This window comes from Aethalodelphis obliquidens, unplaced genomic scaffold, assembly GCF_003676395.1.
Source record: "Aethalodelphis obliquidens isolate GAN/ISIS:26980383/991018 unplaced genomic scaffold, ASM367639v1 scaffold8, whole genome shotgun sequence".
NCBI classification, from domain to species: domain Eukaryota; kingdom Metazoa; phylum Chordata; class Mammalia; order Artiodactyla; family Delphinidae; genus Aethalodelphis; species Aethalodelphis obliquidens.
Genome location: NW_020837952.1, coordinates 38,390,427 through 38,411,103, shown reverse-complemented (window position 1 = coordinate 38,411,103; position 20,677 = coordinate 38,390,427). Strand labels below are relative to the sequence as shown.

Below are 20,677 nucleotides of genomic sequence, written 5' to 3'. Positions count from 1 at the left end.
TATAAGAAGCTGGGGGCGTGGCCATCTTAGCTTGGCAGTTGGAAACTGCATAGATTTAGATTTCCCGAAAGTGATTCTTTACCTTCGCCCAGTACCTGGAGTCTACAGAGATTTTTCACAGCTAGTATCTCCTTTCATCCTTACAACTATCCTGAGAGGTTGGCAAATATTTTTATACCAATGTTTTAGAAGAAGAAACTGAGGAGAGTGTACCCAGATCACACAAGTTTACACAAGATGGAGCTGGGACTTAACCTGGGGCTTCTAAGACCAGTGCTCTTTCTACCACATTCTCCTGCCTCTCATGCAGTTGGGGAAGAGGAAGATTCCAACAAACGTCAGGGGGAGCATATATTCAGGAACCCCATCACAGTGCCACAGAGGGAAAACACGAGACTGGGGTATAAAAGACCTGGCCTCCATTCCCAACCATTAACTCTTGAGATGTCAGTCTCCTTACCTCTGCAAAGAATAGGCAGGAATAAATGATTCAAAGTTCCCTCTTGTGTTTCTATTTCTTGAATGTGTGTCTTCAGTTATTTTAATGTATAACCTAGAAGAAACGCCAAAAAAAATTTTTGGAGTACATCACAAGTTCAGCAGCAATGATGGTACCTTTGACCTGATGTGACCACTATGGCTGATTTTAAAAGTTGAGATTTTCATTCATGGTTTCTTAGAATTAGGCCTCACTAAACTTCAATTAACCTTTCCACATCTCAGTTTTCTCATATGAAAAACAGGGATGACAATACCTTCAGTACAGACAAAAGGAATTTTCTACTCCTTCCTCCCTGCCGTCTTGCTTTTTCCTAGCCTCCCTGCCACCAACCCAAGGGAAAAGGAGTTGCTAATCTGACTGGTCAGTGTCTGGGACCAGAAATAGAACCTTGTACAGCCAGCCCTCTGTATCCATGGGTTCCATGTCTGCAGATTCAACCAACCGTGGACCAAAAACATTTGGAGATAAATTTTATAAAGTTGCAAAAAGCAAAACTTGACTTTGCCACTCGCCAGCAATTATTTACACAGCATTTACATTGTATTTGGTATTATAAGTAGAGATGATTTAAAGTATATAGGAGGTTATACGCAAATACACACCATTTTACATAAGGGACCGGAGCATCCATGCATTTTGGTATCTGCGGAGTCCTGGAACCAATCCCTTGTGGATACAAAGGGACAACTGTAATTGGGGGCAGGGTTGCCACCCCTAGGAGTGGTTCTCTTTCTTTTCTATTATATACAGTTGGGTGGGCAATAGGACTCAGCCTTCTCTCTGACTCTCCACCTCCTCTATGTAAGTGCCTAAGAAGGTAAGTTATTAGTCACCTTATTTTCTCTGTCATTTTGTCATCTTTCCTCCATGCATCCCTCTAGAGGGTACTAAGATCCCAAGATTTAGATTCAGGAAGAAGTAAGAGGTTCTCTTTAGACCTCAAGGCCTAAGGCATGTGCTTTTATTCACTTTTAATCAAAACCTTAATGGGGATTACTGGATGGTGGCTCAGTTAATAAAAAGCAGTACTGTCTTCTTTGACTCTTTCTAGGAACTGAGGTAGCTAGTCTCCCAGACAGTCCCCCGTGAGCCCCCAAATTCCTGGTGTTCATACCCTTTTGCAGTCCCCTCCCACACTGTACAGGGTTGATGGGTGTGACCAAGAGAATAAGGCATGAGTGATGGTATGTAACTTCTGAACTAGTTGTAAGAGACTCTGTGGCTTCTGTCCTGGTCTCTTGGATCGTTTACTCCGGGGAAAGCCAGCTGCCATGTTTTGAGAAGCCCTGTGGAGAGGCCTCTGTGATTCCTTCTAGAGCAAACCCATACTCTTCTCTTTCTGCCCCACCCCCACCCCGCCCCTGCACTGCCCCAGTGCCCAGCAGCACTCATTATACTTCATCATCCTGATATGAGGCCTTGTCTGACTTCCCCTTGCTCCATGAAGCCAGGAATGGACTATTTCTTACTAGTCTTTGAATCCTCAGTGCCTAGTGCAGTGCCTGGCACAGAGCAGTCTCTCAATAAATGCTTGTTGAATAAACAAATGGAAGGAAATTTAGTTTTATATTGATAATCATACCTCATAGGTAACTAATTTTTTCCCTTTTGTTCAAGTATCGATTTTTAACAGCTTTATTAGAGACAGAATTGATACACAAAGAACTGCATATATTTAATGTGTACACTTTGATAAGTTTGGACATATGCACACACCCGTGATACCTTCATGACAATCAAGGTAATAGACACTTCCAGCACAACACCTCCCAAGGTTTCCTTGTGTCCCTTTGGGGCTTTTGTTGTTGTTTTTGCTTGTTTGTTTTTTCTAGGTAAGAACACTTAACACAAGATCTACCCATCTAAGTGTGCACTTAACAAATTTTGAAGTGCATGATAGAGTCTTCCTAAGTATACGCACTAGGTTGTGTAACAGATCTCCAGAATGCATTCATCTAGCATAACTGAACCGTTATACCCAGTGAACAACATCTTCCCATATCCCCCTCCTCCCAGCCTCTGACACCACTATTGTATTCTCTGTTTCTCTAAGTTTGACTTTAGATTCCTTATGTAAGTGGAATAATTCAGCATTTGTCCTTCTGTGGCTGGCTTATCTCACTTAGTGTAATGTCTTCAAGGTACATCCATATTGTTGCAAATGGCAGAACTTCCTTCTTCATTAAGGCTAAATAATGTTCACATTTTAAATGTCAAAAGTATAAGGTTTGAAATTTTTCTTTCAGTAGAAGCCAAATATAGAAATCTATACTAGATTTCATAGACATTTAAGATCACTGAATAAGTCTGTGTGTAGAAATAAGGGACAAGTCTAAAGAAATCTCTGGAACTTAAGTAGGGGTTTCTATTTTGTCTCCAAATTCACCCTCATAATTTTAGTTCTAGTGTGTACCATAGGGTGAATCCCTTCTTCATAATTGGAGAACTTTACTTTTTCCCTTCTGTGTCCATATGCCTACTTAAATTATACCCAGGGTTTATCAAATTATACTCAAGCTGAATATTTTGGCCCCAAAGATGTATTAATTCTAAGTCTCTTACTGTTGCCACTTTGGGGGTAACTGTTTTTACTCAATTATACAGTACCCTGAGATTGGTGGATATTAATTCCAAAGACTGAGAGGACCTCTATGAAGCAAAAAAAATGGAGGGCAAACCACGAAGGCCAGACTGACATTTTCTTTGTCCCCTAAATTTGCATTCTCAGAATTGAGCCAAAGGCCCCATGAAATTTGTTCCCAGCTTTCTGTACCTGCCTTCTCCTTCCCTCAAAAGCAGTCTTCAGAAGTTGATCAGTTGATTTATATGTAGGTACTGAAAGGTTCAGAAACTCAGAAAGAGGCCAAATTTATTTTAAAGATGATTAAGAAGAAAAATGAAGAGTTACCAGAAGGAAGAAGTATAACTAGACATTATACTCATGCTATATCTACCTCTCTATACAAATTTAGGTATGGGTGTGTGGGTGTGTGTGTGTGTGTGTGTGTGTGTATACAAAAACAAAGCAGTCAAACTTCTGTACACAGACTTAAGTGACTGTGTGTGTACATACATACATATATGTGTATATATACACATAGGTATATACATATATACAAATACTATATATGCATATATTTTTAAATCACCCCCTTCTTTGGTATAGGGTACAGAGTTCTCATATTACTCTGGGATAATCTCCCAAGGAGCCATTTTATCTGAACACACAGTTCTATTTATCCAGTTTCTGATGATTAGTCTCAGGGGCAACTTTACGCAATACATACTGGCTATGACACAAGGCTTCTCTACTTAAATCAAATGTCCAAACTGAGATCCAGTAAGACAAATAGTACCTTCTCTTCTGCACGTGCCAGTGTCTGGGTATGTGGGATGGAATAAGACGCTGGTAGTGAGGAAGCCAAATCTTTTGAAAATCTTCATCCCCTCCCTTTTCCTAGATGATTCTGGGATTTAGATGTGCAACAAACAAAAAGAAGAGGGACATTTTCTTGGAAGCTACAAAAGACCAATTTACTTTTTTTTTTTTTTGAGCACTGCGAAACACACATAAAATAGGACATGTCTCTAAGAAGCTCTGACATATCTATCAGCCATGATCTCCTTTGTGTTAAAAGAAACCAGCCACAGAAATATTGTTGCTGCCAAAAAAGCGTTGTCTCATCCCTTTTCACTTCCTCCCTGCAAGGATGCTTCATCAAATCATCACCAGAAGACAAAATCTGTTGCTTTGGGGCAGACAGTCAACGGAGGTTTGGTTGACTTTGTCACCTTGATGTGGTCACAGAGGTATTAGAGGTTGACCATGCAGCTGTTGGTTAAAAATGATAATCATCTGAAGAAAAGTACACATATACTGTCTCTACTTTCTTGGAACTGGGAGTTGGCTTCCTTGGACCATCTCCCCCTCCTTCCAGCTTCAAAAAAAGAAATTGCTAAGTATTCAATTTGGTGTTTGCCTAAGGGTAGCTAAACAAGTCTCCTGGTGAGGTGTTTGTCTTTATTTCTGAGAAGGCAGCCTATCACTCAGTTTGATTCTAACAAAAATAAATCTCCCAAAACCAGCAGGGGAAAGGGGACTTATCAACAAAGGTCAACTAGAATAAATATCGTCTCTAGTTGAAAATAAGGTTTTCTGTCAAAGCTACAGGAGCAATTGAAAGGCATAAAGAGATTTTTGGGTTCCAAAGAAGACCCGAAGACTCCAGCTGTCTGGTTGGTCTCCAAACATCAGGGAGTAAAGCAATATTTGAATAGTGTCAGCAAAAGTTTCTTCTTCAGAAGTGGGTGGTGATGGGGTGTGTGTGTCAGGAATATATGGTGGACCATGAGGGGGTCAAATATTCTGTTCTTCTGCTCCCAAATTGGCACTTTCTCAATCATATTCTTAAACTCACAGTTGTTAAGATGATCATGAAGAACGTTAGAAGAAGCAGAATCGGAAAGCAAAACAGGGAGCTGCATAGCCTCATCCTAGGCTTGTTCCCTAACATTAGAATTGGTCTAGAATTCTGTAATTTTTCCCCCTGATCTCCAAAGAGACACCAGTTCCACAGCCAGAGCCAGTGTAAGAAAAAGTGTATTCAAAGCCTTCCTTCGGGGTGTGGCAACTACCTATTTTGCTCCTGGGTCAGAGAGTACATCTGAACTCCAACTGCCATCCCTCTTCTACTTGAAGAAAAAAAAAAAGCTGGTTAGTTCAAGATCATGGACTGAGCCAAGATGGCTACTTCTCCTTCCTCCCAAACACTAGGGAAATGAGATACATAACATAAGACAAAGTCTTAGTCCTAGGTAAGACTGAGTCCTAGAAAATGCCAGTTGAATAGAAACTAAAGAAGTTCTGAGTAGTAGCAGACTGGCAGAAATACCAGAGAGATGAGAAACACAGCTGAAGGAGGGGGCTGCTGGATGAATAATTCTCTAGCCTGTAAACTTCATCAGAACAAGTCATCATTTGTCTTATTCATTATTGTATCCTCTCTTTCTTGTATAGCTCCTGGCACAAAGTGGATGTTCAATAGTGACTATTAAATATGAATACACTGGTTTTCCTAAGAGAAAAACAAACTCAGGGTCAGCAAGAGAGAAGTGTATTATGGGATATCGACTGAGGAGTTGAAGCACTGCCAGGCCACTGTCCCCCAAGTTGCACACTGAGGAGCTAGTTATGGTGTTTGCCCTCAGGCTCTTAATAAAGAACCAGCCATGGGGGCCTCCTAGAATATGGATGGGGCCAGACAGAACAGTAGGGCATGGCCCAGACATTACTGAATTGTTATGTAAGGAAAGGCAACTTGGAACAGGTGTGAAATCCTCTGAGGTGCTCCAAGGGGTAACTTTCCCTACTTGCTTATTTGAGGAATGCCTCCACCCTGCTGGCCCATCCCCCTGCCCATAAACCTTGGGGCACAACACATCTGTCAGTCAGTCATCACATTCCAGGGGCATGCCTGGTAAGGGGTGTTGGAAGAGGACCGTAACAATTGCTCAGGAAATGATATAGCTACAAATACTGATAAATGTACATATGGAAATGAACAACCCACAGGGGGAGACAAGATGGTGGAGTAGAAGGATGTGACCTCACCTCTTCTTATTGAAACACCAAAATCACAACTAACTGAACAACCATCAACAAAAAGATGCTGGAATCTACCACAAAGATACCCAATATCCAAAGACAAAGAAGAAGTTACGGCAAGACAATAGGAGGGGCGCAATAGTGATAAAATCAAATACCATGCACGCTGGGTGGGCGACCCCCAAACTGGAAAATAATGATACCACAGAAGTTCTCCCACAGAAGTGAAAGTCTGAGCCCTGCATCAGGCTCTCCAGCCTGGGGGTCTGGCAATGGGAGAAGCCCCCAGAGAATCTGAAAATGAGCAATCCAGAACCATCAGACCTTTGAGCCAAACTCAAAGACTAAAAGCTGAACCAGTAAAGAACTTGTTGCAACAAAAATATAATGGAGGTTTTTTTCCTCTCCTGATAACAGGGAAAATAAAGGGAACAGTCAACAGGCTAGAGAAGAAACATAAACTGGCCTGAAAGAGTTAATCACTCTTAGATGTATTTTAACTGTTACTAATCTGTAGTGTCTGTAATTAGATTTGTCCTTCACAAAGTTAACCTGTCACCCCCCTAACTTCATGTAAATTACCTTCTGCACCTATTACCCCCTAATTCTGTGTAATTTACATCCTGCACCTGGTATTTACTCTCCCTACACTTTCTTGTAGCAAATCACCCCTTGTAGCTGTTTGCATTTCAGAAAGAAGGTCATAGGCCGATAACCCACAGACAAAAGGACTCAATTACGGGGCTGCCAGGCCCAATTACCAGGCTGCCTGACGCCAGCAGTGACTTTTAAAATACTGCAAGAAGAAGAAGGCAAGACCTTCACCACTTTGATCCTTATCACTTACCCTGGACTGCAAGTTCCACCTGTAAGACCCCTGTAATTCCTCAGGAGACAGGGGCACAGTTCTTGAGGCGCTAGCCTGCTGTGTCTTCCCTTTGCCTGGCAGAGGAATAAAAAAGCCTCTCTATTTCTTTTCCCCCAGATCTCTGTGTCCATATTTCTATGCAGCATTGGTGAACAGGGAGCCAAGGTTTTTGGCAACAAACTGACATCTGAGGAATGAGCAAATGTAAGAAGCCTTGAAAATATTTTATTTAGTACCTGAGATACAATGGATAGCACATCCATTAAACAAGAGTCAGCTGCCATAGAAAAAGCAGCAATCAGAGAAAAAGAAAGACAACTTAAAAGTTAAAAATAATGATGAACAAATTCTAAAACTCAGTGTTGGAGATGAATTACAGAATAGATACAACTGAAAAGAGAAGCAGTGATTTGCAAGACCAAATCAAAGTATTTTTCCCTAAACATATAGCAAAAAAATCAAAGAAAAAAATTTTGAGAGAAAAGAAATATGGAAGATTCAGATGAAAAATACCTGTTTAGTAGGAATTCTAGGACGTAATGGGGGAAGTGAGACCTGGCCCTCCCCACCATGACTCCCTGGAATAGAGCTCCTGTGACTTACTGTTTTGCTGAGAAGAGGGTCTGGGGAGTCCTGCCTCAACAACTCCCTATTTGTTATTTCTGATGAACAATCTTCAGTCATTCTATCTTTATTCTTATGTATATGTTGTGTCTTTTATTTGGCTGTTTTTGAGATATTTTTCTTTATCCTTTCTTTTCAGCCATTTAACACAATGATGTGCCTTGATATGAATTTCTTTTACGTATTTTCCTCTGGGGTTTACTGGGTTTCTTAGACTTATGGACTGATATTATTAAGCAAATTTGGAAAACTTCAGCCAAAAGTTCCTTAAATACTTTTTGCCCCATTAGTTCTCTCCTCTCCTTCTGAATAACACGTATGTTAGATTGCTTATTTTCCGATAGTTAAGTGAGGCTCTGTTCATTTCTTTTCAAGTTTTTTTTTTTTTCTCTTTTCAATTTGGTGATATTTGTTGACTTTTCTTCAGGTTCCCTGATCTTTCCTTCTGCCATCTCCAAACTGATGTTAATCACACCCAATGTTTTTTCAGGTATTCTATTCTTTATTTGAGATATTGTATTTTTCAGTTCTGCGATTTCCATATATTTCTTTTTGTTTTTCAGCATTTTCATAACTTTCCCCAAATCCCCATGTCTTCACATATTATATCCACTTTTGTATAAATTATTTAACATATTTATAATAGTAATTTTAAAATCTTTTTTTTTTTTTTTGCGGTACACGGGCCTCTCACTGTTGTGGCCTCTCCCGTTGCGGAGCACAGGCTCCCGACGCGCAGGCTCAGGGGCCATGGCTCACGGGCCCAGCCGCTCCGCGGCATGTGGGATCTTCCCGGACTGGGGCACGAACCCGTGTCCCCTGCATCGGCAGGCAGACTCTCAACCACTGTGCCACCAGGGAAGCCCTGAAGTCTTTACGTGCTAATTTCAACGTCTGCTTTGTCCGTGGGTCTCCTTTGATTTGGTTTTTGTTTTTTGGTGTCTTTATTATGGGTCACATTTTTCTGCTTCTTTGTGTGTCTCTGGTAATTGGTACTGTACACTGGACACTGTAAATGACATACTGCGGACAATCTAAATTCTGTTATCTTCCTCTGATGAGTACAGAAGGCAGCTACATTGCTTGTGGATAACATTACTCTTCTGCAGGCTTGTTTATCCATTTGTTAGGCTAGTTATATTTTAATTTTATTCTTAGTCTTAGGCTCATAGTCCTTAGCTCACAGTCCTGAGATATGGTCCTTATATCTAAGGCATGATGCTTCCAGCATATCATAGAAATGCAAGACATATTTACCAAGCCCCTCTAATTTGATAGATTTTAACTTCAAACTCTGTCTCCCCAGTACCAGGCAACTGCTGAAGTCTCTGCTCAGTTCTTTCAGCCATCCAGCTGTTGTTTTCTGCTCTGCTCCTTGGAGACTTGCCCTGTGCCTTTGCAGTTGAAGAGTCAGCCAAGCTTTTGAGAAGGTTTTGTACATAGATCTGAGGGCTCCTCCCAACCATCACTCCTACCCTTCTGGGATTTCCCTGCTCCCTTCAACTTCCAGTTGCTCTGGCAGCCTTGTAGTCTGGCCTCTAACTATTTAGTCCAATAAGTCTGTGCTCTGCAGACTAGTGAATGTCTGCAGGGGAAAAGCCAGTTAAATGTGAGTTATCTCTCCTCCTGTTTGTGCCTGATTTTGGTCCTTCTCTAGTGCCTTGAAGTAGATATATAAGCAGAGTTTATAATTATCAGTAGGATGTTTAGTCTGATACAAACTACTTGCCATTACTTGAAGCTGGAAGGCTTTATATATTTTTAAACATAAATAAGGTCATGTTACATATTTTATTTTATAACATTTAAAAAATTGAACAGCATATTTTAGATATTGTTCTGTGTCAGTATATATTAATTGACCTGATTTCCTTTGACATATGGGTGCTCCAAGTATTCGACGATAAGGCTGTATAACCGAGATAAACTGTTAAATGGAGTTGTGGGTTACGAATTAGACCTCTTTCAATGTTCATTGAAATATACTAAATTACCTTCTTTTGAATGCAGCACCTTATGAAGACTAGTTATATCTGGGTATGCAGCATCATGAATTTAAACAATCTTCTATTAATGTTTTTTTGGTTGTTTCAATTTTTCTTATTCCAGGCAATGATATAATGAACATCCATCCTTGTATGTTGATTTTTCTATAGAATCACTATCCTAGGGATGGAATCACTGAGTAACAGTAAATCCACATTTTAAATTTTAATATATTCAATATAATTACCAAGTACTCTCCATAAAGGCTATACAAATATATACACTCCAAGAGTATATGAGAATGCCTACTTCTTCATAACTTTAACAACACTGGATAGTATTCTTTTAAATCTTTCCCATACACAGAAACCACCCTAATGGCATTTCATAAGAGGGGGATTGTCCAGCCCTCTTTTGCTGTCCTCAGTCTTGATTCTGAGCTATTGTCCCTTTCAAGTTTCCAACACTGTGTCTCTGCCTTGCCCTTTGAACTAGACCATTGATGTCTGTCTCTGGGCTCCCCATCAAAAACCATTTGGATTCTACTTCCAGTCATGCTTCCTGACTTTACTGGTAAAACATAATCTCCAGCTCAACCTGGCCCAGGGCTTTATTCTTTAGTGTTGCTCCACCATGAGTATTCAGTTTACCTCATTTCCTTCACATCCCCTCACTTATCTTCACAATTTACCTCACTCCCTCAATCTAAAATAGACATTTTTGTCTTTGTGAATTAAGGTCAGTGCAATCTCAACAACATATGTGCAATAATTGGTTCAAAAGTACTGTCTCAGTAAGAAATGCTCTAAAATGTCTCCAAAATTATTGCTGTAGCTTCCTTACCTTCCTTCCTTTTAAAAAGTAACCACTAAGAGAGCAAGTAACATCTTGGAACATTTTCTCAGTAAAATATATGTGAAGGAAGAGTATAAAGCACTTTAAATATAAGAAACCAAACATACATATTTTCCTGTACTTTCTCTGGATCCCCACTAACTGACATGAAGGGATTTTTTTTGCAAAGACATAAATCTAAGAGGGAAAAGAGAACTGGAGACAAAATGATAGCCACAAAATGTTGCAAATGAGAAAACAGAAGAAGGAAAGACAAGTGATCTAGCAGACCCAAGAAAGCTATGTCCTAAGTGAGCAAGCTAAGTCACAGCCCATTTTCCAATACATATAGAACCCCAAAGGCTCAAGAGTTAGAAGCATCAGGGGTTTATGATTCAGGGAAAAAGGAAAGGACAGAAGTCTAAGGGGCAGCTATACCTCCCTCCCAAATCCTCTTTCTTACTTTGTGCAACCAGGTGACAAATTCTTCTACCTCAGCAGAAAATGGGGATTCTGGACAAAGTAAAAACAGAAGGTCTCTGAGAGGAGGACACATGGTATAGCTGAGGGCAGTAACCATTTTGAAAGCAGAAGGATTAAATACTAAATATTGAAACCCTCCCCCTAAAGCTCCTGGCCCTCTTCCATAACATGGTTTTCAGAATACAATGCAGGATTATTAGAAGATTCTTCTCAAGAGGAAAGACAGTAGAAGCAAGAAAAGCTACAATCCTGCAGCTTGTGGAATGAAAACCACATGCACAGAAAGACAGACAAAATGAAAAGGCAGAGGACCATGTACCAGATGAAGGAACAAGATAAAATCCCAGAAAAACAACTAAATGAAGTGGAGATAGGCAACATTCCAGAAAAAGAATTCAGAATAATGATAGTGAAGATGATCCAGGACCTCGGAAAAAGAATGGAGGGAAAGATCAAGAAGATGCAAGAAATGTTTAACAAAGACCTAGAAGAATTAAAGAACAAACAAACATAGATGAACAATACAATAACTGAAATGAAAACTACACTAGAAGGAATCAATAGCAGAATAACTGAGGCAGAAGAACGGATAAGTGACCTGGAAGACAGAATGGTGGAATTCCCTGCTGCAGAACAGAATAAAGAAAAAAGAATGAAAAGAAATGAAGACAGCCTAAGAGACCTCTGGGACAACATTAAACGCAACAACATTCACATTATAGGGGTCACAGAAGGAGAAGCGAGGGAGAAAGGATCTGAGAAAATATTGGAAGAGATTATAGTCGAAAACTTCCCTAACATAAGAAAGGAAACAGCCGCCCAAGTCTAGGAAGCTCAGAGAGTCCCATACAGGATAAAACCAAGAAGAAACATGTTGAGATACACAGTAATCAAACTGATAAAAACTAAAGACAAAGACAAATTATTAAAAACAACAAGGTAAAAATGACAAATAACATACAAGGGAACTCCCATAGGGTTAACAGCTAATTTCTCAGCAGAAACTCTACAAGCCAGAAAGAAGTGGCATGATATATTTAAAGTGATGAAAGGGAAGAACCTACAACCAAGATTACTCTACCCAGCAAGGATCTCATTCAGATTTGATGGAGAAATCAAAAGCTTTACAGACAAGCAAAAGCTAAAAGAATTGAGCACCACCAAACCAGCTCTACAACAAATGCTAAAGGAACTTCTCTAAGTGGGAAACGCAAGAGAAGAAAATGACCTACAAAAACAAACCTAAAACAATTAACAAAATGGTCATAGGAACATACATATCAATAATTACCTTAAACATGAATGGATTAAATGCTCCAACCAAAACACACAGGCTTGTGGAATGGAAACAAAAACAAGACCCATATATATGCTGTCTACAAGAGACCCACTTCAGATCTAGGGACACATACAGACTGAAAGTGAGGGGATGGAAGAAGATATTCCATGCAAATGGAAATCAAAAGAAACCTGGAGTAGCAATACTCATATCAGATAAAATACACTTTAAAATAAAGAACGTTACAAGAGACAAGGAAGGACACTACATAATGATCAAGGGATCAATCCAAGAAGAAGATATAACAATTGTAAATATATATGCACACAACATAGGAGGACCTCAATACATAAGACAACTGCTAACAGCTATAAAAGAGGAAATGGACAGTAACACAATAATAGTGAGGGACTTTAACACCTCACTTACACCAATGGACAGATCATAGAGACAGAAAATTAATAAGGAAACACAAGCTTTAAATGACACAACAGACCAGATAGATTTAACTGATATTTATAGGACATTCCATACACTTTATTCCCAGGTGCACATGGAACATTCTCCAGGATAGATCACATCTTGGGTCACAAATCAAGCCTCGGTGAATTTAAGAAAATTGAAATCATATCAAGCATCTTTTCCAACCACAACACTATGAGATTAGAAATCAATTACAGGGAAAAAAACGTAAAAAACACAAACACATGGAGGATAAACAATACATTACTAAATAACCAAGAGATTACTGAAGAAATCAAAGAGGAACTCAAACAATACCTAGAGACAAATGACAATGAAAACAAGATGATCCAAAACCAATGGGATGCAGCAAAAGCAGTTCTAAGAGGGAAGATTATACCAATACAATCCTACCTCAAGAACAAGAAAAACCTCAAATAAACAATCTAACTTTACACCTAAAGGAACTAGAGGAGGAAGAACAAACAAAACCCAAAGTTAGTAGAAGGAAAGAAATCATAAAGATCAGAACAGAAATAAATGAAATAGAAACAAAGAAAACAGTAGCAAAGACCAATAAAACTGAAAGCTGGTTCTTTGAGAAGATAAACAAAATTGATAAACATTTAGCCAGACTCATCAAGAAAAAGAGGGAGAGGACTCAAATCAATAAAATTAGAAATGAAAAAGGAGAAGTTACAACAGACACCACAGAAATACACCGTAAGAGACTACTACAGGCAAATCTATGCCAATAAAATGGACAACCTGGAAGAAATGGACAAATTCTTAGAAAGGTATAACCTTCCAAGACTGAACCAGGAAGAAATAGAAAATATGAAAAGACTTATCACAAGTAATGAAATTGAAACTGTGAGAAAAATCTTTCAACAAACAAAAGTCCAGGACCAGATGGCTTCACAGGTGAATCCTACCAAACATTTAGAGAAGACCTAACACCGATCTTTCTCAAACTCTTCCAAAAAATTGTAGAGGAAGGAACACTCCCAAACTCGTTCTATGAGGCCACCATCACCCTGATACAAGAACCAGACAAAGATACTACAAAAAAAAAAAACTATAGAACAATATCACTGATGAATATAGATGCAAAAATACTCAACAAAATACTAGCAAACAGAATCCAACAGCACATTAAAAGGATCATACAAGTGGGATTTATCCCAGGGATGCAAGGATTCTTCAATATATGCAAATCAATCAATGTGATACACCATATTAACAAACTGAAGAATAAAAACCATAAGATCAACTCAATAGATGCAGAAAAAGCTTTCAACAAAATTCAACACCCATTTATGATAAAAACTCTCTAGGAAGTGGGTATAGAGGGAACCTACCTCAACATAATAAAGGCCATATACTACAAACCAACAACAAACATCATTCTCAATGGTGAAAAACTGAAAGCATTTCCTCTAAGATCAGGAACAAGACAAGGATGTCCACTGTCAGCACTATTATTCAACATAGTTTTGGAAGTCCTAGCCACGGCAATCAGAGAAGAAAAAGAAATAAAAGGAATACAAATTGGAAAAAAAAGGTAAAACTGTCACTGTTTGCAGATGACATGATACCATACATAGGAAATCCTAAAGATGCCACCAGAAAACTACTAGAGTTAATCAATGAATTTGGTAAAGTTGCAGGATACAAAATTAATGCACAGAAATCTCTTACATTCCTATACACTAACAATGAAAGATCAGAAAGAGAAATTAAGGAAACACTCCCATTCACCATTGCAACAAAAAGAATAAAATACCAAGGAATAAATCTACCTAAGGAGGTAAAAGACCTGTACTCAGAAAACTATAAGACACTGATGAAAGAAATCAAAGATGACACAAACAGATGGAGAGATATACCATGTTCTTGGATTGGAAGAATCAATATTGTGAAAATGACTATACTACCCAAAGCAATCTACAGATTCAATGCAATCCCTATCAAACTACCAATGGCATTTTTTATGGAACTAGAACAAATCATATTAAAATTTGTATGGAGACACAAAAGACCCTGAATAGTCAAAGCAATCTTGAGAGAAAAAAACAGAGCTGGAGGAATCAGGCTCCCTGACTTCAGACTATACTACAAAGTTACAGTGATCAAGACGATATGGTACTGGCACAAAAACAGAAATACAGATCAATGGAACAGGATAGAAAGCCCAAAGATAAACCCACACACCAATGGTCAACTAATCTATGACAAAGGAGGCAAGTATATACAATGGAGAAAAGACAGTCTCTACAATAAGTGATGCTCGGAAAACTGGACAGCTACATGTAAAAGAATGAAATTAGAACACTCCCTAACACCATACACAAAAATAAACTCAAAATGGATTAAAGACCTAAATGTGAGACCAGACACTATAAAACTCTTAGAGGAAAACATAGGAAGAACACTCTTTGACATAAACCACAGCAAGATCTTTTTTGATCCACCTCCTAGAGAAATGCAAATAAAAACAAAAATAAACAAATGGGACCTAATGACACTTTAAAGCTTTTGCACAGCAAAGGAAACTATAAACAAGAGAAAAAGACAACCCTCAGAATGGGAGAAACTATTTGCAAATGAAGCAACGGACAAATGATTAATCTCCAAAATATATAAACAGCTCATGCAGCTCAATATTAAAAAAACAAACAACCCAACAAAAACTGGGTAGAAGACCTAAATAGACATTTCTCCAAAGACATACAGATGGCCAAGAGGCACATGAAAACCTGCTCAACATCACTAATTATTAGAGAAATGTAAATCAAAACTACAATGAGGTATCACCTCACACCGGTTAGAATGGGCATCATCAGAAAATCTACAAACAACAAATGCTGGAGAGGGTGTGGAGATAAGGGAACCCTCTTGCACTGTTGGTGGGAATGTAAATCGATACAGCCACTATGGAGGACAGTATGCAGGTTCCTTCAAAAAGTAAAAATAGAATTACCATATGACCCAGCTATCCCACTACTGGGCATATACCCAGAGAAAACCATAATTCAAAAAGACACATGCACCCCAGTGTTCACTGCAGCACTATTTAGAATAGGCAGGTCATGGAAGTAACCTAAATGCCCATCGACAGATGAATGGATAAAGAAGATGTGGTATATATATACAACGGAATATTACTTAGCCATAAAAAGGAACGAAATTGGGTCATTTGTAGAGACGTGGATGGACCTAGAGTCTGTTATACAGAGTGAAGTAAGTCAGAAAGAGAAAAACAAATATCGTATGCTAACACATATATGTGGAATATAGAAAAGTGGTACAGAACCGGTTTGCAAGGCAGAAATAGAGACACAGATGTAGAGAACAAATGTATGGACACCAAGAGGGGAAAGCAGGGGGTGGTGGTGGGATGAATTGGGAGATTGGGATTGACATATGTACACTAATATGTATAAAATAGTTAAGTAAGAAGAACCTGCTGTATAAAAAATAAAATAAAATTCAAATTGAAAAAACAAAAACAAAGAAGATTCTTCACTGAAAAGCATCTTACAAGCCGAAAGAAAAGACCTAAAGATACTGACATTTGGGTTATCAATTAAACTCCCCAGCCTCATCACCCTGCTTGTGACCTGGTGGTCTTCAAGCCCCACCCACAATAGAGAGCTAGTATTAAGCTTTTTAGTGCCCCAACTTAAAATATAAATGACAGCCAAGGATCACCAGACATTAAGAAAGACTCAAACATAACAGAGATTACAAATGTAGAGATTAAAGTAATTTGAAAGTAAAAGAAGGTGAAAACTGTCAGAGAGCTAAGAGAATATTTGCAAACATGAAGCAAAAGGATGCTATTTTAAAGGGAGTATCCATAAAACAAAAACATCTTAGAAATGAAAAAATATGGCATAAATTTAAAAATCCAATAAAAAGGTTGGATGAAAAATTTGATAAAATTTCCAAAAAACAACAAAATGACAGAAAATAGGAGAGAAAAGTTAATATTTAAGGAGGAAGCCAGAAAGTCTGATATCTAAACCCAAAATAGTCTTAGAAAGAGGGAAAAAAAGAAAATGGAAGAAATGAAATCACAAAAGGAAGATGAGATGACTCCATAGTGACTCTACAGTGAGAAGGCAGTAGATGATGCCTAAGCCTGGAAAACAATCATTGGCTCAAATGTTTTCTGAATTAGTTAACAAATGGAACAACACTCCTAAACTAAGTCCTGTAGGCAAATGAAGTCATATTATATGACACCTCCTCTGAAATACTGTGGTCCTGGGATGCAGGGCTCAGGACAGTATATGCTGCCCAGCTAGGGTGAAGGGCCAGGGCACAAGAAATGGCACCTCAATGCCAGTGCCACAGAATCGGGACATTGAACTTATGGTAATGCTTCCAGGTTACAAGCCATCGTGCAGCATGCCAACCTTCCTCTCCCCATTTCCACAGCCATCGACTAGCATTTGTAGAAGAGATCATTATTGATAGCCTTCACCCTGTCATCTTTGGCTGTAGTTCACAGAACCAAGGGGCTTTATGAGAGGTGCCATCTTGGAGAGAAGGACCCAAAGGCCCAATAAATAGTGCAACTGAGTCACCCTAATGGAAGGTTAACAAAATGAAGGAAACCCAGGACCAGGCCTCAAGCACTGAGGGAGAGAGTGGGGAACCAGATTGTCCTCACAGGAACATTTGAGGCTTCCCTTCAGTATGACCCCATAGCTCGCTGATCTCTTCCTTCTTATCACTTGTCACAGCTTGTAACTTTTCAAGCTGATTGTAAGGTCCATGAGGATAGTATCTATGCTTGTTTTGTTTTGATGTCACTCATCTGCACTCAGCACTAGGAGGTGCTACCAAAAAATTGTTAAATGAGTGAACGACAGATCCAGGTAAGAGCAGAAAAGTTGGAGCTGGCAAGTGAGATACAGAGCCCAGAGAAATTTCCTGAACTGAAAAGAAGAGGAAACCATGGTGACTTGATACAGGACGCCAACAGCCTGGACAGGAGAGGGAAGAGGTTCTCACAGGTGCCAACTGTGTCTGGAGATTCCAGCAGTTAGACACATACGCATGGGTTTGTGCCTGAAACAGTCACTGTGAATCCTGAATACTGGCCCCATTCCTGCCAAGGCCAGCCCTGCCCTACAAGGGCGGCCACCATGGTTGGAGACCTGTTTAGTTCCTAGACATGGGGCTGGAAAGGGAACGCCTCAGGTTTTTACGTGGAAGCCCAAACTTCAGGTTGACCAAAACCACCTCACATCATCTTTGCTGGAATTAATAAACTCAGATGATAGGTCATGTCCCAATCGTGTGGATGATTTGACAAGATGAGCTGTTTGGTAGGCAGGACACAGTCACAGTCATCTGCAAAAGGCAGGAGGATTACTCCTCAGAGGGTAGAGTAGGCTGATGATGTTTCACTTTGAAAATAGGCTTGGAGTCCGTGGGGACAGAAGGAAGGCTTTGGGGTAGAGATAGAGAGCAACGAGGATTTTGAGTGACGTCAAGAAGAAGCTCAGATTTCGTTTGGCTAAAAAGAGCCAGAATCCTCCCCAGAACACTGAGATACTAAGAAAACTTCTTAGTACAGCCCCACAATTGTGGGAGAAAAACATTTCAACTGTTCATCTAAAATCGTTTTGCTAGGGATGGGATGTGGGATCTCCCTGCTCAGAGAAAGGGGACAGGCCTCTTCTCTCTGAGAATCTGGCTTTTCCTACACTTTCTCATGCAAAAGACCTATCAGGAGAAGGTCATGAATAGAGCACTTTTCCTTCAGCCAATGAGACAAACACCCTATTCAAAAGCTCTTGCCGTGCCCTGCCCACACACTGTCTCAGCCAGGATTATTTTGGCTTTTGACGAAATCCCACAGGGTAATAAGAGCAACCTCAACTCTGCTGTGCTATTTCACATGACTCCATGGCTGGCAGCAGGCGGGAGCTATTAAAGATCATCTATTTTATGAACATCACCCACTTGCTGTCTGCAATAATGAGGGGAGAGAGCTACCGACACCAAAAACCCAGCAGGTGGGCTGGAAACATTTCAGTATGAAGCTGACAGCCATGCTGGGGTCCTTGGCAGTACCTGGACTATATACTGGGGTTATAAAACCACTCACATGGGCCTGAGTTCAAATTTTGACACTGCTATGTATGACCTTGGCTGCGTTAGTTAACTTCCTTGAGCATCAGTTTTCTGACTTGTAAAATGAGGGAAATAAGGCTAAAATCCCGACTCCTAAGGTTGTCAGAGGACGGAATGACACAGTGCACTTGAAATCACCTTCCCTGAGCCTGGCTCCTAATAGATGCTCCACCAGCGCTGCCTTGCCTCCTTTGTCCTCCCTCCCCCACCTCTATGCTCACTGTCTGTGAATGCAGTGTTCCTGCACAATGAGTCAGCTGAGGCGACCAGGAATTGAGTTAATTGGACACGTTCTAGCATTGCCTCAAACAAACACCAGGACGAATCTCTGTGCGGCCTGTGACTGAGGAGGGGGTGGGGCTTATCGCCCTAGGTTACCTGTTCTGGAAAAGCTCTTCCTGTGCTGAGAACTGTAGCCGGACCCCCTGGCTAGGGCTAGGGAAGTTCTGTTTCAGCATCTGCTGCTGCCCCTGGGAACAGCTGAGGATCTGGACCTGGAGTGTAGGAACACTGTGGCCCAGTATCTGTTGATTCACTCTTTCAACAAATATTGAAAACCTGAATATAAGACAGACACCATCCATTCGTCATCAAATATTTCTATAACATTTATTCTATGCCTGACACTGATTGAAGCACTTTGCAAACGTTATCTCATTGATTCCTCATAACAGTGCTGTAAGGTAGGTATTATTACAACCTGATTTCAGAGGTAGTGAAACTGAAGCACAGAGAATTTACAGAACTTGCCCAAGAAACTTATACGCAAGACATTTTGGACTCAGTGACAGTAGCATTTACAGTCCTCCATTGTACGTCTGGAGGAGGGATAAGCATACACTCATCTGTTCATGATCTCATTCATTTACTGAGAATTGCATTAATCACAAAGCATGTGTCAGACTCTGCTTTAGGAAAGGTGGGGACACAAGACCCAGGTCTGTCTTCACGGAGCCTACAGTCCAAGGAGGTGAATGCCAAGCGAGCCTCATTTTTATCCTTTGACTTTGCAACCAGCAAAGAGACAGCTGACTTGGGTCAAGGATGCCAGTGGAATAGACATCTTTGTATAAATGACCTTTATGGGACATTAAACACGTGGCCTTTGCCCTTATAAGGCCCGGGCTAAGGAGTCCATCAAACACTTGCTTAGACCTTCATATTTCAGAAGAGAAATGTGTGTAAGGCTAATGCCCTCACCAAAACCCCAAAAAGGTATGCAGCCATAAGCACTGCCTAGTGTTCCCAAACTTCGTATGTGTATCACTAATGAAGAATATTTTGTATGAGGGGTTAGGTATTTATTTTTACGTGTACTTTAAATCACATTTTAAAAATAGCACTGACCTATTACTTCAAACACACTATTGCTTAAAGAAAAAAAATTTTTGAGTTAACTAAAAAAAATATTGGCACAGGTGGTGCATTACAAATGAAAAATTGTCAAAGTGGTACTCAAATGACTGGAGTCTGGGAAGCACACAGTGATTCTCACTGGGGTCATTAAGGGCATGTGGGGTGAGGCAGCTCTTCACTGTGTAGGGCTAGTGCCCACACTGCCAGCTGATGCCTAATATCTTTGGCCACTGCCCTCTCCATGGTAATAGCACCCCCCTCCAATAGTGCATGGTGGGTGATAACTCCTCACGAAGAATGCCTCCAAACATTTCCAAATGCCACATGGTAGAAGGCTGGGGGGATGTGGTAACACTCCTGGTTGGGAACTATTGCTAAACTAAAGTTAAGGTCTTGCCGGAGGCCTTACTGGGAAAACAAGCTATTTTCAGATTCTTTAAAATAGAATGAAAGTCAAGTTCAATTACCAAGTGGCTTAGTGGTGGGGGGTGGGGACCAGAGTAAGCAAATGAGAACCCAAATGAG

The 20,677-nt window shown here is 40.0% G+C and overlaps 1 protein-coding gene across 5 annotated transcripts in view; it reads right to left on the bottom strand.

Moving 5' to 3' along the window:
• The window catches only part of CRADD (CARD and death domain containing adaptor protein), a 239,912-nt gene that overhangs the window by 17,819 nt on the left and 201,416 nt on the right, over window positions 1-20,677 (bottom strand). For 4 of the 5 annotated variants that reach the window (XR_003432942.1, XR_003432945.1, XR_003432943.1 and 1 more), the window contains 2 exons: window positions 19,175-19,354; window positions 461-553 (listed from right to left, as the gene is read on the bottom strand). The gene's annotated coding sequence lies outside the window, so the exon portion shown is untranslated. The remainder of the gene's footprint in view (window positions 1-460; window positions 554-19,174; window positions 19,355-20,677) is intronic. The other variant, XR_003432944.1, reaches the window with a different exon arrangement.